Below are 15,366 nucleotides of genomic sequence, written 5' to 3' on the forward strand. Positions count from 1 at the left end.
CCACAAGGTTCATATGTGGGTCCTCTTCTTTTTAATTTGTTTATTAATGATATTTCCGAGGTAATAAAGGTTTATCAGTTTTTGCTATTTGCTGATGACCTTAAGTTATATTTTAAAGTTTCAAATCTATCTGATTGTCTAAGGATCCGGGAAGACCTTATTTCCCCGTATAATTGGTCTCTTTAAAATGGTCTCCAGGTAAATAAAGATAAGTATTTTGTTATATCCTTTAGCAAATCTAAAAATAATGTTGTGTTCGACTATCACATTAATACAAGCCTTCTATCAAGAGTGACTGAAATAAAAGATTTGGGAGTGTTATTTGACAGTTCCTTGTCATTTATCCCCCACATCAACAATTTGTCAAATAAATTTTACCAAAATCTAGGTTTTATCACAAGAAACTCTCGAGATCTTTCAGTACCCACATATAAAATTTTATATCTTACTTTCGTCCGTAGCATCCTCTCTTATGCTTCTATAGTATGGTCACCATACTATTTTAACCATATTCACACCCTTGAAAAAGTTCAAAATAAGTTTCTCCGGATTTGTGCTTATAGATTAAGCTTAAGGAGTGTGTCTTCGGTAGAACTAAAGTCAAGGCTGAATATCAGTTCCTTAGAAAATTACAGAACTAAATGTGATCTAGTTTTTCTCCATAAACTACTTGACCATACCACTGACTGTTCTGATTTATTAAGTCTTATCAACTTTAGATGTAACACTAGAATTCTTGGAGACATGACTTTGTTTTCTATAAAACACTATCACACTAACTATGGCAAATTCTCTCCTATTAACAGGATTCAGATCCTGGGAAATGTATTTATCCAATCTCATGATCTCGTGGATATAAAATCTGTAAGATTTAAGCACTGTTTGACTGAGTATGTTAGGAATCAAAGATGAGTGACATTTAACTTGGAGTATTCATTTCATTTCATTTTATTTTATTAAGATCATTTCATTTTATTTTATTTTATTAGGATCATTTAATTTTATTAAGATCTTAAGGAAATTTAATTTAATTTACTTAATTTAATCATTTGTTTAACAATAATTATTTAATACTAAGTTTTAGTATGTACTTGTATTATGGTTAGCATATTTTATTTTTGTTAAATTTTGTAAAATGGGGACATCCCGTAAATAAATAAATAAATAAACAATACAAAATGCAGTTACTGACAAGGCTTAAATCTAAGAAATTCTTTTTATCGTTCAATCTTCACTTGTCCAATGCTGGACATAGATCCCATAATTTTCCATTTGTTTCGATCTTGTGCCTTTTGCATCTAATTTCTATAAGCTACTGATGGTTAAATATATATATATATATATATATATATGTGGCTAAACACCCCTTTAGGGGTTACGCCGCTTACGCTCTCTAGATCTATGTTTTGAGGTAGATCAGTCCTCATGTTCCTTATTTAATTTTCTCAGTTATTTTTCTCCATTGTGTCCTATCTCTGGTTTTTCCTTTCCACTGTCGTATGCCCGCCTTGTTGAGATCATTTACAACTTCTTGTAACCATGTAGATCTTGGTCTTCCACGTCTTCTTTTGCCAGCTGGTGTCCATTCCAATATTGAGAATATCGTCGTAGTTGATCCTGATCTCCATACGTGTCCTAGCCATTTTGCTCTTTGTTGTTTTATTTTACACACTATATCTTCCTTAATTTCTTCCAGTAGCTCAAGGTTCGTTCTTTGTCTAAATTCATTTTCATTTATTTTTATTGGTCCCAGTATTGCTCTTAGTATTTTTCTTTCTTGTATTCTAAGGTTTTCCTCTTGTTTTTTTGTCATGCTGAGGGTTTCGGCTGCATACATCATCGTCGGTCGAATTATTGTTTTGTATACCTTCATTTTCGATTTCTTACTCAATAGTTTATTTTTTAGTAATTTCTTATTTGCATGGAAGGTCTTATTTGCTGTAATAATCCTTTCTTTGATTTCTGTTTCTCTTTCTCCATTGTTTGTTATTAATATTCCCAAGTACTTAAATTTTTCGACTTCTTCAAAAATGTATTCGCCTAGTCTAACCTTTTTGTTTTCGAAGTTTTTATCAAATCTCATTATTTTTGTTTTTTCTTGGTTTATTTTTAATCCCATTACTTTTCCTTCTGTTACCATTTCATTTAACATTTTTTCCATTGTTTTTCTATTTTTTGTTATTAGCACAATATCGTCAGCGTATGCTATTATTTGTCCTTCTCTAGTTCTAAGGGTACCTTTGTTTATTTTCCTGACGATGTATTCCAGGGCAAGATTAAACAGGGTTGCTGATAACGAATCTCCTTGTCTAACCCCTTTATTTATGACAAATTCTTCTGTGTCTCCTACTTGAGTTTTTATACTCACTACAGTTCTACTCATTGTCATTTTTATTAATCGTCTTAATTTGTTTTGTATTCCCATTTCTTTCAGAGCTACCATTAATTTTGATCTTTTTATTGTATCAAATGCTTGCTGAAAATCTATAAAAAGCAGTTCAATTTCTATTTTATATCCATGAGCTTTTTCCATAATTTGTTTAACTGTATGTATGGCATCTGTTGTAGACTTTCCCTTAATAAATCCGCATTGATAGTGTCCTATGATATTCGTCATAGCGTTGGTCAGTCTTCGATGTATTAAGGTCGACATAATTTTATATGCTGTGTTTAATAGCGTCAGTCCTCTGTAGTTATTACACATTTGTTGGTCTCCTTTTTTATGAATCGTGATAATTTGTCCTTTGTTCCATTCTTCCGGCATTTTTTCTTCGTCCCATATGTCTTTTATTAAATTGTACAGTTTTTCTTTTAATTCTTCACCACCATATTTTATAAGTTCCATATTGATCCCGTCTGATCCTGAAGATTTACCATTACGGCTGCTATTTATAATTTCCTCAACTTCCTCTTTTGTTGGTCTTTCTAGCTGGTTTCCTAACATCATTGTCTCTTCTTCTACGTTTTCATTTAGGTCTTGATCTTCTTGCTCTGTTAAATATAAAATAAAAAATTATTAGAAAAAAGTGCAGAGAAGCTAAAGAAAACTGGATGTCAACCAAATACCCAGAAATTGAACAACTTCAGAAAAGATAAGACACCTTTAATATCCATAAAAAGTAAAAGAAATGGCAGGTAGACACAGAAAGAGACAAGAAACAATATTAAGAAATAATAATAACAAGATAATTATAGGTACAGTAGACAAACTGAAGAGATGGAAAGAATACATTCAGACACTTTTTGACGATGATAGACCTTGTTCTCCAGCATCGACGGATGATCGAATAAATGAAAAAGGTCCAAAAATAATAAAAGAAGAAGTTATTTATGCAGTAAAAGCTCAGAGGAATGGAAAAGCGACCGGTCCAGGCAATATCAATGTCAAAATACTTAAATTAATTGCAGACAACGAAAGTAAAAGACTACTTAATAACAACACTATTCAGTAAGATATATGACACAGGTAAAATACCATCAGACTGGCTAAAATCAACATTCGTAACATTATCAAAAAAATCCAATGCCTCACATTGCGACGACTATCGACTATTAAGCATGATGTCTGATGTCCTTAAAACTTTTCTCAGAATCATTCATACACGAATTTACAGAAAATGTGAATTTCAGATGAGTGACACTAAATTGGGATTCGAAATGGACTGAGAACACGAGTAGCTATTTTTGCCTCAAATGTTCTAATACAACGATGCAGAGACATGAATGTAGATGTATATGCATGTTTTATTGATTATCGAAAAGCATTTGACTGCGTTAACCATCAAAAGATGATCGAAATTCTGAGAACAACTGGAATTGACGAACAAGACTTGCGAATTATCTCAGAACTGTATTGGCACCAAACGGTAACAATTGAAATAGAGCACACAACATCCGAAGATATACGAATCCGACGAGAAGTGCGACAAGGTTGCGTCTTATCACTGCTATTATTTAATCTTTATTCGGAATCTATATTTAGAAGAGCATTAAAAGAGGTTCAAGGTGGAATCAAGATTAACGGAACCAGCATAGACAACATTGGGTACGCTGATGATACCGTCCTAATAGCAAGCAACGCACAAGAACTTCAAAATATAATAAAGGCGAAAGGCATTTGAGATCTGGATATAGGTGGAGAATTAAAGGGATTATTGTTCTTTTTAACCATTCTTTTAATACATGATTATTTTTGTCCATTTTTATTTGCTTATGATTAGTTTCTGGCTGACAAGAAAATAGGTCGAAATATTTTAATAGCCTTGATAGACTGGCAGGTTTTTTCGTTGCATCCAGATTTCTCAATCAAGTCCAGTATTCTCAGTTGCAACGTAAATTGAATCTTAAATCTATAGTTGTACAATGTATTATGAATTTAAATTTATGCAATATAAATCAAGAAAAAATACAACTTTCATTATAAGACAACTGGTGGAACATATATAAATAAAGTTTTTTTTTATTTTTTGATCTAAAGAGGTTCTGTAGTGAGAAGTTTCTAAGAAATGATAAAAAAAGAGTTCTTGGGGCAAACAGGAAGATTAGGCATTGTCTCAATTAGAATTTGTTTATGTAAAAGTAAAATTATACCGGGGCTCAATGTTAAGTCATTATTTATTATCCTATAAAAATTTAAACCCTTGGTTGATTGTTGTAATTGATGCAATTTTATTTTGATAAATTGCATATGAATATTTTTTACTGTTAAATTATAATTAACTAGTGAATTTGCCCGTGACATCTACAGTAAGTCAATAAATTTTTAAAATAATAAACTTTTTGCATATAATCGAAGTAAATATGTATAAAGTATGATCTAGTTCAGTTTAGACCTGACATAATTTTTTTTACTATATATATATATATATATATATATATATATATATATATATATATATATATATATATATATATATATATATAGAAATGTAGCCATAAGCTCCCTTACTATTAAGAATCAGCAGATTCGGATATCCGACGTTATAAATAGGAAGACATCAATATTTTAATTATTATTGTAATTATTATGTTTCAATAGTCAAGTTTAAATCATTAAATGTAGTAGTTTGTAGAATTTCTCAAAAATTGTAACTTTTTCGAAATAAAGATTTTTTTTTGGGAATATCGACGTTGAAGAAACATTTCTATATATATATATATATATATATATATATATATATATATATATATATATATATATATATATATATATATATATATATATATATTGATAATACGCTATATACAATATTGTACTATACCTACGTCTTAGGTCGTTTGATTTGGTGTGTCATTCAGTGAGAGGCCCTTTTCAGGACAAAAAAGCGAATTTACCTTATATTTACCTCATGCTTTATATAAAAAGCAAATATGCCTATTATCATCTATAGTGTCATGTGATATGCCGTATGTCGCTATACGTTAAATAATAACAAATAAGATTTGTAGTGCCCTTTTGGTAGCCTCTTTGTTTGTTTTTTCTATCTAAATATGTTCCCCCCTTTTATTTGCTATGTCGCATGTTAGAATTCGATCAGTTGTTTATTGTGTACTTAGTCTGAGGCCTTCTTTAAGTCAATAAAACAAAATTTGTCTTATGGTTAATCTATTTTTATCTATAGTGCCGTATGATACCTCGTATGTCGCTAAACGTTCATTAATAATGAAGATACTGTCTAGTGCCCTTTTAGTAGTCACTTTGTTTGTTTTTCTATCTTATTATATTCGTGATATCCTTTTGTTTCATTTAACCTATCTCATGCTTCTATCGGACCAAACACAAAGGTGATATATGATGTAATGCCCTCTTAACAATGCTGCAATCTGTGTTTTTTGTGTATCAGCTTATTCGCTACCGCCTCTTTTTTCCAATGATGTATCATACGTCACGATCCGACGAACTATTCTACCCCCACCACAAAACGCTCAAAAAATTGTTTAATTCTACATATTTCTGTTTAACTTGATTTAATTTTATTTAATTATATTAACCTTTATTCAATATTATTTAATCTTATTTAGTTTTTATTTTATTTTATTTTGGTAAAGCGTTGACGTTTCTTAAACGTCATTTTATTTTTATAGTAAGTGTATGTTTATCTTACCCAGTGACATAATATAATAAATATATATTATACGTCATTGATCATACCTTACAATTACAGTAACCTATATCTTTGGCAATTTTCGACAAAGTTAATTAATTCAGATTTCTTTGTTCAGACGGCGTTAGGATTTTATATCTAAACTAGCATAAAACTTTAAATTATTTTGTATTAAATTCTACCTTAAAAATATCATTAAAATTAATTATTAATTATATTAATATTTAACTAATGCGGTATTGTTAATTAAACGTGATTGATTGAAATATGGTAGTTTATATTTCTTTCCTAGATGGCACCGTTAGTTTACTGGACAAACGGTGTGACCTGTCATCATAGCCTTTTATATAGATAGATACTGACTATCAGCATTTGTGTGCTTGGTTGTATAGTAACTTCCGAAGTCATAATTTGATCATAATAGCCCAAAATTAATTATCACCATCATTCTGGTTTTATAACTCTATGTGGGCCGTAGCCTCCTCAATAATTTCTCACCAGTTATCCCCATCCATATCCTTCTGCTCCAAGTTCGTATTCTCATATTTTTCATGTCTTCATAACCTTTTTCTGAGTTTTCCTCTTCTTTTTTGACCGATAGGTCTATCAAGGAGCATTATTCTAGCTGGGTGAGTTTGTTTCATCCGCATTACATGGCCTATCAATCTCAGACGTCCTATCTTAATGTACTTTGCGATATCTGGTGCCTGGTACATTCTATAAAGTTCTGTGGACAAGTTAAACAATTAGAATCTATTTGTATTAAATATATACCAAGTACGCTGGAAATTTTAACTTCAATGTAAAGTTTTTAACTACTATGCTATGCAGCTAGGAATTTTCCCCAACAGAGTACTAAGAATCACTGAGTAATAAGTCCATGGAAATAGCATTAGACGAAGACTCGATATCTTTAAAGTAATTTTAGGACAAACTGTATATATGATGCAAACTAGGTAAAACCACCACCTTTATAAATATTGCGTTACATATTCGAACTCGTAAATAAACTACACTTCCCACAATTAAAATGACCAAAGTTGGTAAAAAAGCAGTAACACAAAAATAAGGAAGTTGAAGATCGTTAGCTAGACATTATGAACCTATTGCGCTGATCTGGTTTGACTGTATAATTCAGGTTAAAAATAATTGGTTTCAGCACCGAATGAGATAAAGAAACTTTTCTCTTTTCGTTTTTAATTTTTTCCATTGATGGAAGAATATTCCCATGGTTATTTTATGTATAAACTGCTTGTGGAAACCAATAGATTGTCATTTTCTCTATAGTTTAAAATATGAGAATGAATTAAAATACCTTAGAATTATTACAAGAAATTCTTACGAGTAAAAAATGAACATCTTTTAAGAATTGTATCCAATACTTTTCTAAGACTATAAAGGGTGTTTTTAATATAAAAGTGGAAATGTGTGCAAAATGGTAGTTCATATCATCCATAACATAGATACATCAATTATTTTTTCTTTAATTATCGAAACTAGTAAAGATTATTAGCAAAAATTTATAAAAAAAAAATATTTAAGTGAGATCAGTCATAATCCATTTTGTCCATAATCGGAAAATTGTTGGCATAATTCTCAAATAAAACGCTTAGTTCTTCTTGAAACATGAAACAAGAAGTGTGAGCCAAAAGCAAACATTGTTAACACCGTATCCAGTCTTTCCTTGACTTAAATCTTGAATAAAGGTCGTTACAGTATGGGAGAGTAGTACACAATGAGACATGGTACACAATAAGACATTCTAATTTTTTTTTTTAATTTACAGCCAAGTTTCAATTCTGCAACCAACATTATCTCAGAAATGTCATTTTACAGCGCCAGTCAAAATACCACTATTTCATTCGTGACCTCGTAAAAGTTACAGTGATAAACTGTTTAATTAAGGTAAGAAGTTACTTTTTATATAGTTTTGTTGACTTATTATTAGAACTAATTGTTGATTTGTATCAATTTGCAAGTGTATGCGTGAAATACCACAGTTAAGTTAGTCTAACCTCAAATAGTCATGCCTCAAAACTAAAAATTAAATATGATTATTTGCATTTGTTTACAACAATGCTACTTGGTACACAATGAGACACCGGGTGATAGTACACAATGAGACTGTCCCATTGTGTACTACTAAAATTTGTACCAAGTGTTTATGCTATAATGATGTGTTGTATAAGTAGAATGAAAGTTTATTATGTTTGTTACAGACATGGTGCGCAAAGAAAAACTAAGTCAAGCGACATTCAGCTCCGATGATATGGCAAGTGCCGTACAAGATGTTTTGGACGGAAAATCATTAAAAATTGCTGCCGTTAAACACGGAGTAAAATTTCAGACATTACAAAGATATGTCGCAAAAAAACGTACTAATCAATTATGCTGTATGACGTGTGTTTACAGAGGAACAGGAAATTTCTCTGTGTGACTATATCAAAACTTGTAGCAAAATGAGCTACGGATTAACAACCATTCAAGCACGAAAGGTAGCATATGACATGGCAATTAAAAACAATATTCTAGTTCCAGCGAATTGGATCAAAGGTAAAATACCTTGACTCCAATGGTTCCGTTCATTTTTAAATAGGCGTGGGAACCTCAGTATACGTCAACCACAGGGTTGCAGTTTATCAAGATTAACATCATTTAATCCACACAATGTCAACAAGTTCTTCGACAATTTACATGCCGTTTATTCTAGATATCCATCAGCTGTGTCTAATATCAGAATATATAACCTTGATGAGACTAGTACAACAACAGTGCAGAAACCTAAGAAAGTCGGGGCGGAGAAAGGTGTAAAACAGCTGAATAGTTGTACTAGCGGTGAAAGGGGTTTCTTATTACTACATGTGTAATTGTATGTGCGAATGGTACGTTTCTGCCTCCTGTTATGGTTTTTCCAAGGAAATATTATAAGGAGCATATGACACAAGGAGCTCCACCTGGCACACTGGGTTTGGCAAATCTAAGTGGATGGATGAATAACGAGCTGTTTGTTGACGTTATGAAACATTTCATTAAGTTTAGCAACAGTTCAATTGAAAACCCTTCCATACTGATCTACGATAATCATGAAAGTCACGTAACATATCAAGTTGTTCAACTGGCAAAGGATAATGGTGTAATCATACTGACTCTGCCTCCACATTGTAATAACAAACTGCAACCCCTTGATGTTTCAATTTTCTCTCCCTTTAAAGCGTATTACAATGCTGCTATAGACTCATGGTTGCTGAACCATCCTGGTAAACCTATTTCAATATACCAGATAACACAATGTGTAGGAGAGGCATATATGAAAGCATTAACACCTACTAATATTCTGTCAGGTTTTAATAAAACGGGAATTTTTCCCCTTAATAGAAACATTTTTTCTGAAGCTGACTTCATTGGCAGTTCTGTGACTGATAGATCAAATAAAACTGAACAGCTAAATCCACAACCAGAGTCGACAGAAAGGTTTGGTGTGCTTTCCAATAAAGTTATATTATCCTCATCGAAGACACCTGAAAATCAAGAAGTATCCCCACCAAGGACACCTGAAACACCGATAATGTCTCAAAACTCTAAGTCAATAGTATCATCTGCGAATTCAAGTTCTTTCATCTCCCCTTATGAGTTTAAAGAATTTCCAAAAGAAGAAAAGAGAAAAGGTGTAAAGGCAAGGAAAACTAAAAAGAGTGCAATTTTAACTAACACACCTGACTTGGATCAGTTAAAACTACAAGCAATAACCAAAAAAATGACTCCTAAGAATAATAAACGAATTAGGGTCAATTTAAATTTAAAGGTAAGCAGCTCAAAACCAAAGCAGAAAAAAAAATAAACGAAGTGATAGAGCACTTCATCCGAGGAGGGTGAAGAACTAATAAATTACGATAATTCTTCTGGCGATGAATGTGAAAATTTACAGCTGGAAGACGATTATGACATTGATGCTAGTACAGAAATTTCCATTGATAATTTTGTATTAGTGAAATTTGAAAACAATATATTTTATGTTGCTAAAGTTCTCAAGACATTAGACGATAATGAATTTAAATTGTCATTTTTAAGAAAAAGTGGTAAGCTTGAAGGCTGCTTTATTTTTCCTTTAGTTGAAGACATTGCTGCAGTAGCAAGGTCAGACATTGTATCAATTCTACCAAAACCAAAAAATGTAGATCAAAAAAACAAGCTCCTTGCATCTTATTTCAAATTTGATGTTAAGTTTGACAGTATTAAGATCCGTTAAAATTTTCTTTCGTTTCAGTTTTTCTATTGTAAATGTAAAATTGCTATTTTAATAATAAAAACTACACTCTATGTATTTAATTTAACAAATTATTGAAATAATACCACTTGACTCATTGTGTACCACCAATCGTACACAATGAGACAGATGTAGACGGTTAGCAAAATAATCATAGATTTTGTTTCTTTACTCATGAGGGAATATTTATTTCAGATTATATTGAGGAAATAATCATATTGATGCCTGGTTAACTCAGTTTGTAGACAAATTCAAAAATGTCAATGTCAGACATAAAAATGTGCTTTTTATCTCATTGTGTACTACCCTCCCCTAAATACAAGCACAATCCTCTTCATCTTCATGAGAAATATTAGCAAAATCTTCTTCCTCATTATTTTCTTCAAATATTTTTTTGGTGGCTTTGAGTTTTTTCTTTGTTGAGAAAGCTTTGGGCTCTTTTTTAGTTTCCAACGTTTCCCTTAACCACGAATAAAATATCATTTTGGCACCTGAGAAAGCTGCTCAACAGGAACATGAAGAGCAGATGATGATAGACGTTCAGTAACAGCAGCAATTAAAACAAATTCTAGATCGGAGTTTGTTGTTGGAAACTGAGATACATTTTTAGCTTGTGGATCGGTAATGCTTTATTTCGGCTGCATTTTTTTTTGTTTCAGATATAGTAACATAAGACAATGGCTAAACGAAAGGTAACGCAGCAGCCACAGTAATCTGAGACGTATTTGTCACAGGAACTGAATTATCTGCTTGTTGTGAAGGTTGTGTCTAAACCTCTTTAGACTAAACAAACTCATTATTGTTGCAGGCTGAGGAGGCTTTCATTAGAGTTGTCTTCCAGAGGTATGTTTGTAGTTTTAGCGGGTTTATACATATAATCCAAAAATATATTATTGTTTAGCGGCCAGATTCAGTGCGTTTAAATCCGTGACATGCATCTTGCTCCGTGGCTCCCTGCCATATGCTTCGTTGAACAAGCCGACGATATGAAGATGCGTAACAACATATCCAAGATGTACCTTCAACTATTTAGCAATTTCTTGAGTGTAGTAAGTCTTTAAATGCCAAAAAAATCAGACGTCAAGAGGTTGCATACAATTAGTGCAATATAAAGGCAAACAATTCATGAATATCCTATAAGGGAGCTCTTCAACCTTTGCTTCTTAATAACAGCCAGATAGTGTTGATTTTGTAAAATTTCTTGGCAGCAACCTTAAATGATCCCTTTATATCGACTTGTTAAGCAAAAAACTGGCCTCAGTCTGCTATGCAATAAGAACTGTTTCGAAGGAAATCAATTTAGCATCTTCCAAAATAACATTTATTTTTTTTGTTAGAGTCTTATCTTCGATATGGTCTTCCTATTTGGAGTTCTAGTACAGCTGCCGAATCTAATGTTATAGTTTATTCGTCTTCCGGGTTTGGACCGTGTCATTTGTGAGTGACCCAAAAGTGGGTTCATCTCGACGTTTCGCTACAATTGTATGTAGCTTCTTCAGGAGAACAAAAAAAGAAAAAGAAACAAAAGACAGGAAGATGGGTAGTTAGCAACGGTAACTCAGTTACTCAACGCAACCAGAGGCGAATACTAACTACCAAGATGGGCATTTGGTCACAGTAACTCAACTACTCAACGCAGCCAGAGGTGAAAACCAAATGCCAGGACAGGGATTCACGTCCAACAGCTCAGAACACTAACGCGTCGAGAGGCAGGGAGTGAATCCGACGATTACTCCGCTACCGCTCTATTTATAGTCGCGGTGACCTGTCGCGTCGGGACGTATCGGCACACTCCGTGGCGCGAACGTCAAGAAGCGCGCGCTGGCAAATCGGAAAATAATCGGTCCCTTCCCTTTCTCGATGTGTTAGTCACCTCCAAGCCCAATGGCCGATTGGGTCACTCTGTTTATAGAAAAAAGACTCACACGAATCGTTACCTACATGCTTCATCACACCACCATCATGCCCAAAAGAATTCTGTGATCAACTCTCTCATCCATCGGGCCATTTCGATTTCTGAACCTGACAACCTTAGAGAAGAACTTGGCCATCTGCAAAAAACCCTTGTCGCCAACGGTTACTCCAAGTCCACAATTCAAAATATTACACACCGACATCTACATCCCCCTTTACACCCTAGGACGTCAAATTCAGAATCTTCGGGTAATACTCCTGTGGCTTTTCTTCCGTATATTCGAAGTGTCACTGATAGGATTGGCAAAATTCTTCGCAAAGAAGGTATCAGGACTACTTTTCGACCACCCAAGAAAATCTCACAATATCTACCCTCTCCTAAGGACCCATTACCGCCCCTATCTTCCTGTGGTGTCTATTCTATTCCTTGTTCATGTGGACAAGGGTATATTGGCGAAACTGGTCGCTCCGTCAAAACTCGGATTCAAGAGCATCAAAGATGCATTCGATCAGGTCTTTTCTCCCATTCTGCAGTTGCAGAACACTGCCAAGAAACCGGTCATTCCATATTGTTCGAAAAAACCCATATTATTTCTAAGAGCCCCTTCTTTTATTCTAGGAAAATCCGCGAATCTCTAGAGATCCGAAAAAATCCACATAATATCAATCGAGAGGAAGGATACTACTTGTCTCCCATCTGGAATCTCAGTCTAGAGCCGCCGTCCGGTCCCGCTACCACGATGCAGCCACATGATTGGCCAGCGCGCGCTTCTTGACGTTCGCGCCACGGAGTGTGCCGATACGTCCCGACACGACAGGTCACCGCGACTATAAATAGAGCGGTAGCGGAGTAATCGTCGGATTCACTCCCGACGTGAATCCGTGTCCTGGCATTTGGTTTTCACCTCTGGCTGCGTTGAGTAGTTGAGTTACTGTGACCAAATGCCCATCTTGGTAGTTAGTATTCGCCTCTGGTTGCGTTGAGTAACTGAGTTACCGTTGCTAACTACCCATCTTCCTGTCTTTTGTTTCTTTTTCTTTTTTTGTTCTCCTGAAGAAGCTACATACAATTGTAGCGAAACGTCGAGATGAACCCACTTTTGGGTCACTCACAAATGACACGGTCCAAACCCGGAAGACGAATAAACTATAACATTAGATTCGGCAGCTGTACTAGAACTCCAAATAGGAAGACCATATCGAAGATAAGACTCTAACAAAAAAAATAAATGTTATTTTGGAAGATGCTAAATTGATTTCCTTCGAAACAGTTCTTATTGCATAGCAGACTGAGGCCAGTTTTTTGCTTAACAAGTCGATATAAAGGGATCATTTAAGGTTGCTGCCAAGAAATTTTACAAAATCAACACTATCTGGCTGTTATTAAGAAGCAAAGGTTGAAGAGCTCCCTTATAGGATATTCATGAATTGTTTGCCTTTATATTGCACTAATTGTATGCAACCTCTTGACGTCTGATTTTTTTGGCATTTAAAGACTTACTACACTCAAGAAATTGCTAAATAGTTGAAGGTACATCTTGGATATGTTGTTACGCATCTTCATATCGTCGGCTTGTTCAACGAAGCATATGGCAGGGAGCCACGGAGCAAGATGCATGTCACGGATTTAAACGCACTGAATCTGGCCGCTAAACAATAATATATTTTTGGATTATATGTATAAACCCGCTAAAACTACAAACATACCTCTGGAAGACAACTCTAATGAAAGCCTCCTCAGCCTGCAACAATAATGAGTTTGTTTAGTCTAAAGAGGTTTAGACACAACCTTCACAACAAGCAGATAATTCAGTTCCTGTGACAAATACGTCTCAGATTACTGTGGCTGCTGCGTTACCTTTCGTTTAGCCATTGTCTTATGTTACTATATCTGAAACAAAAAAAAATGCAGCCGAAATAAAGCATTACCGATCCACAAGCTAAAAATGTATCTCAGTTTCCAACAACAAACTCCGATCTAGAATTTGTTTTAATTGCTGCTGTTACTGAACGTCTATCATCATCTGCTCTTCATGTTCCTGTTGAGCAGCTTTCTCAGGTGCCAAAATGATATTTTATTCGTGGTTAAGGGAAACGTTGGAAACTAAAAAAGAGCCCAAAGCTTTCTCAACAAAGAAAAAACTCAAAGCCACCAAAAAAATATTTGAAGAAAATAATGAGGAAGAAGATTTTGCTAATATTTCTCATGAAGATGAAGAGGATTGTGCTTGTATTTAGGGGAGGGTAGTACACAATGAGATAAAAAGCACATTTTTATGTCTGACATTGACATTTTTGAATTTGTCTACAAACTGAGTTAACCAGGCATCAATATGATTATTTCCTCAATATAATCTGAAATAAATATTCCCTCATGAGTAAAGAAACAAAATCTATGATTATTTTGCTAACCGTCTACATCTGTCTCATTGTGTACGATTGGTGGTACACAATGAGTCAAGTGGTATTATTTCAATAATTTGTTAAATTAAATACATAGAGTGTAGTTTTTATTATTAAAATAGCAATTTTACATTTACAATAGAAAAACTGAAACGAAAGAAAATTTTAACGGATCTTAATACTGTCAAACTTAACATCAAATTTGAAATAAGATGCAAGGAGCTTGTTTTTTTGATCTACATTTTTTGGTTTTGGTAGAATTGATACAATGTCTGACCTTGCTACTGCAGCAATGTCTTCAACTAAAGGAAAAATAAAGCAGCCTTCAAGCTTACCACTTTTTCTTAAAAATGACAATTTAAATTCATTATCGTCTAATGTCTTGAGAACTTTAGCAACATAAAATATATTGTTTTCAAATTTCACTAATACAAAATTATCAATGGAAATTTCTGTACTAGCATCAATGTCATAATCGTCTTCCAGCTGTAAATTTTCACATTCATCGCCAGAAGAATTATCGTAATTTATTAGTTCTTCACCCTCCTCGGATGAAGTGCTCTATCACTTCATCCGACAGGTCACCGCGACTATAAATAGAGCGGTAGCGGAGTAATCGTCGGATTCACTCCCTGCCTCTCGACGCGTTAGTGTTCTGAGCTGTTGGACGTGAATCCCTGT

Source organism: Diabrotica undecimpunctata, chromosome 8 (assembly GCF_040954645.1).
Source record: "Diabrotica undecimpunctata isolate CICGRU chromosome 8, icDiaUnde3, whole genome shotgun sequence".
In the NCBI taxonomy this organism is placed as follows: Eukaryota; Metazoa; Arthropoda; class Insecta; order Coleoptera; family Chrysomelidae; genus Diabrotica; species Diabrotica undecimpunctata.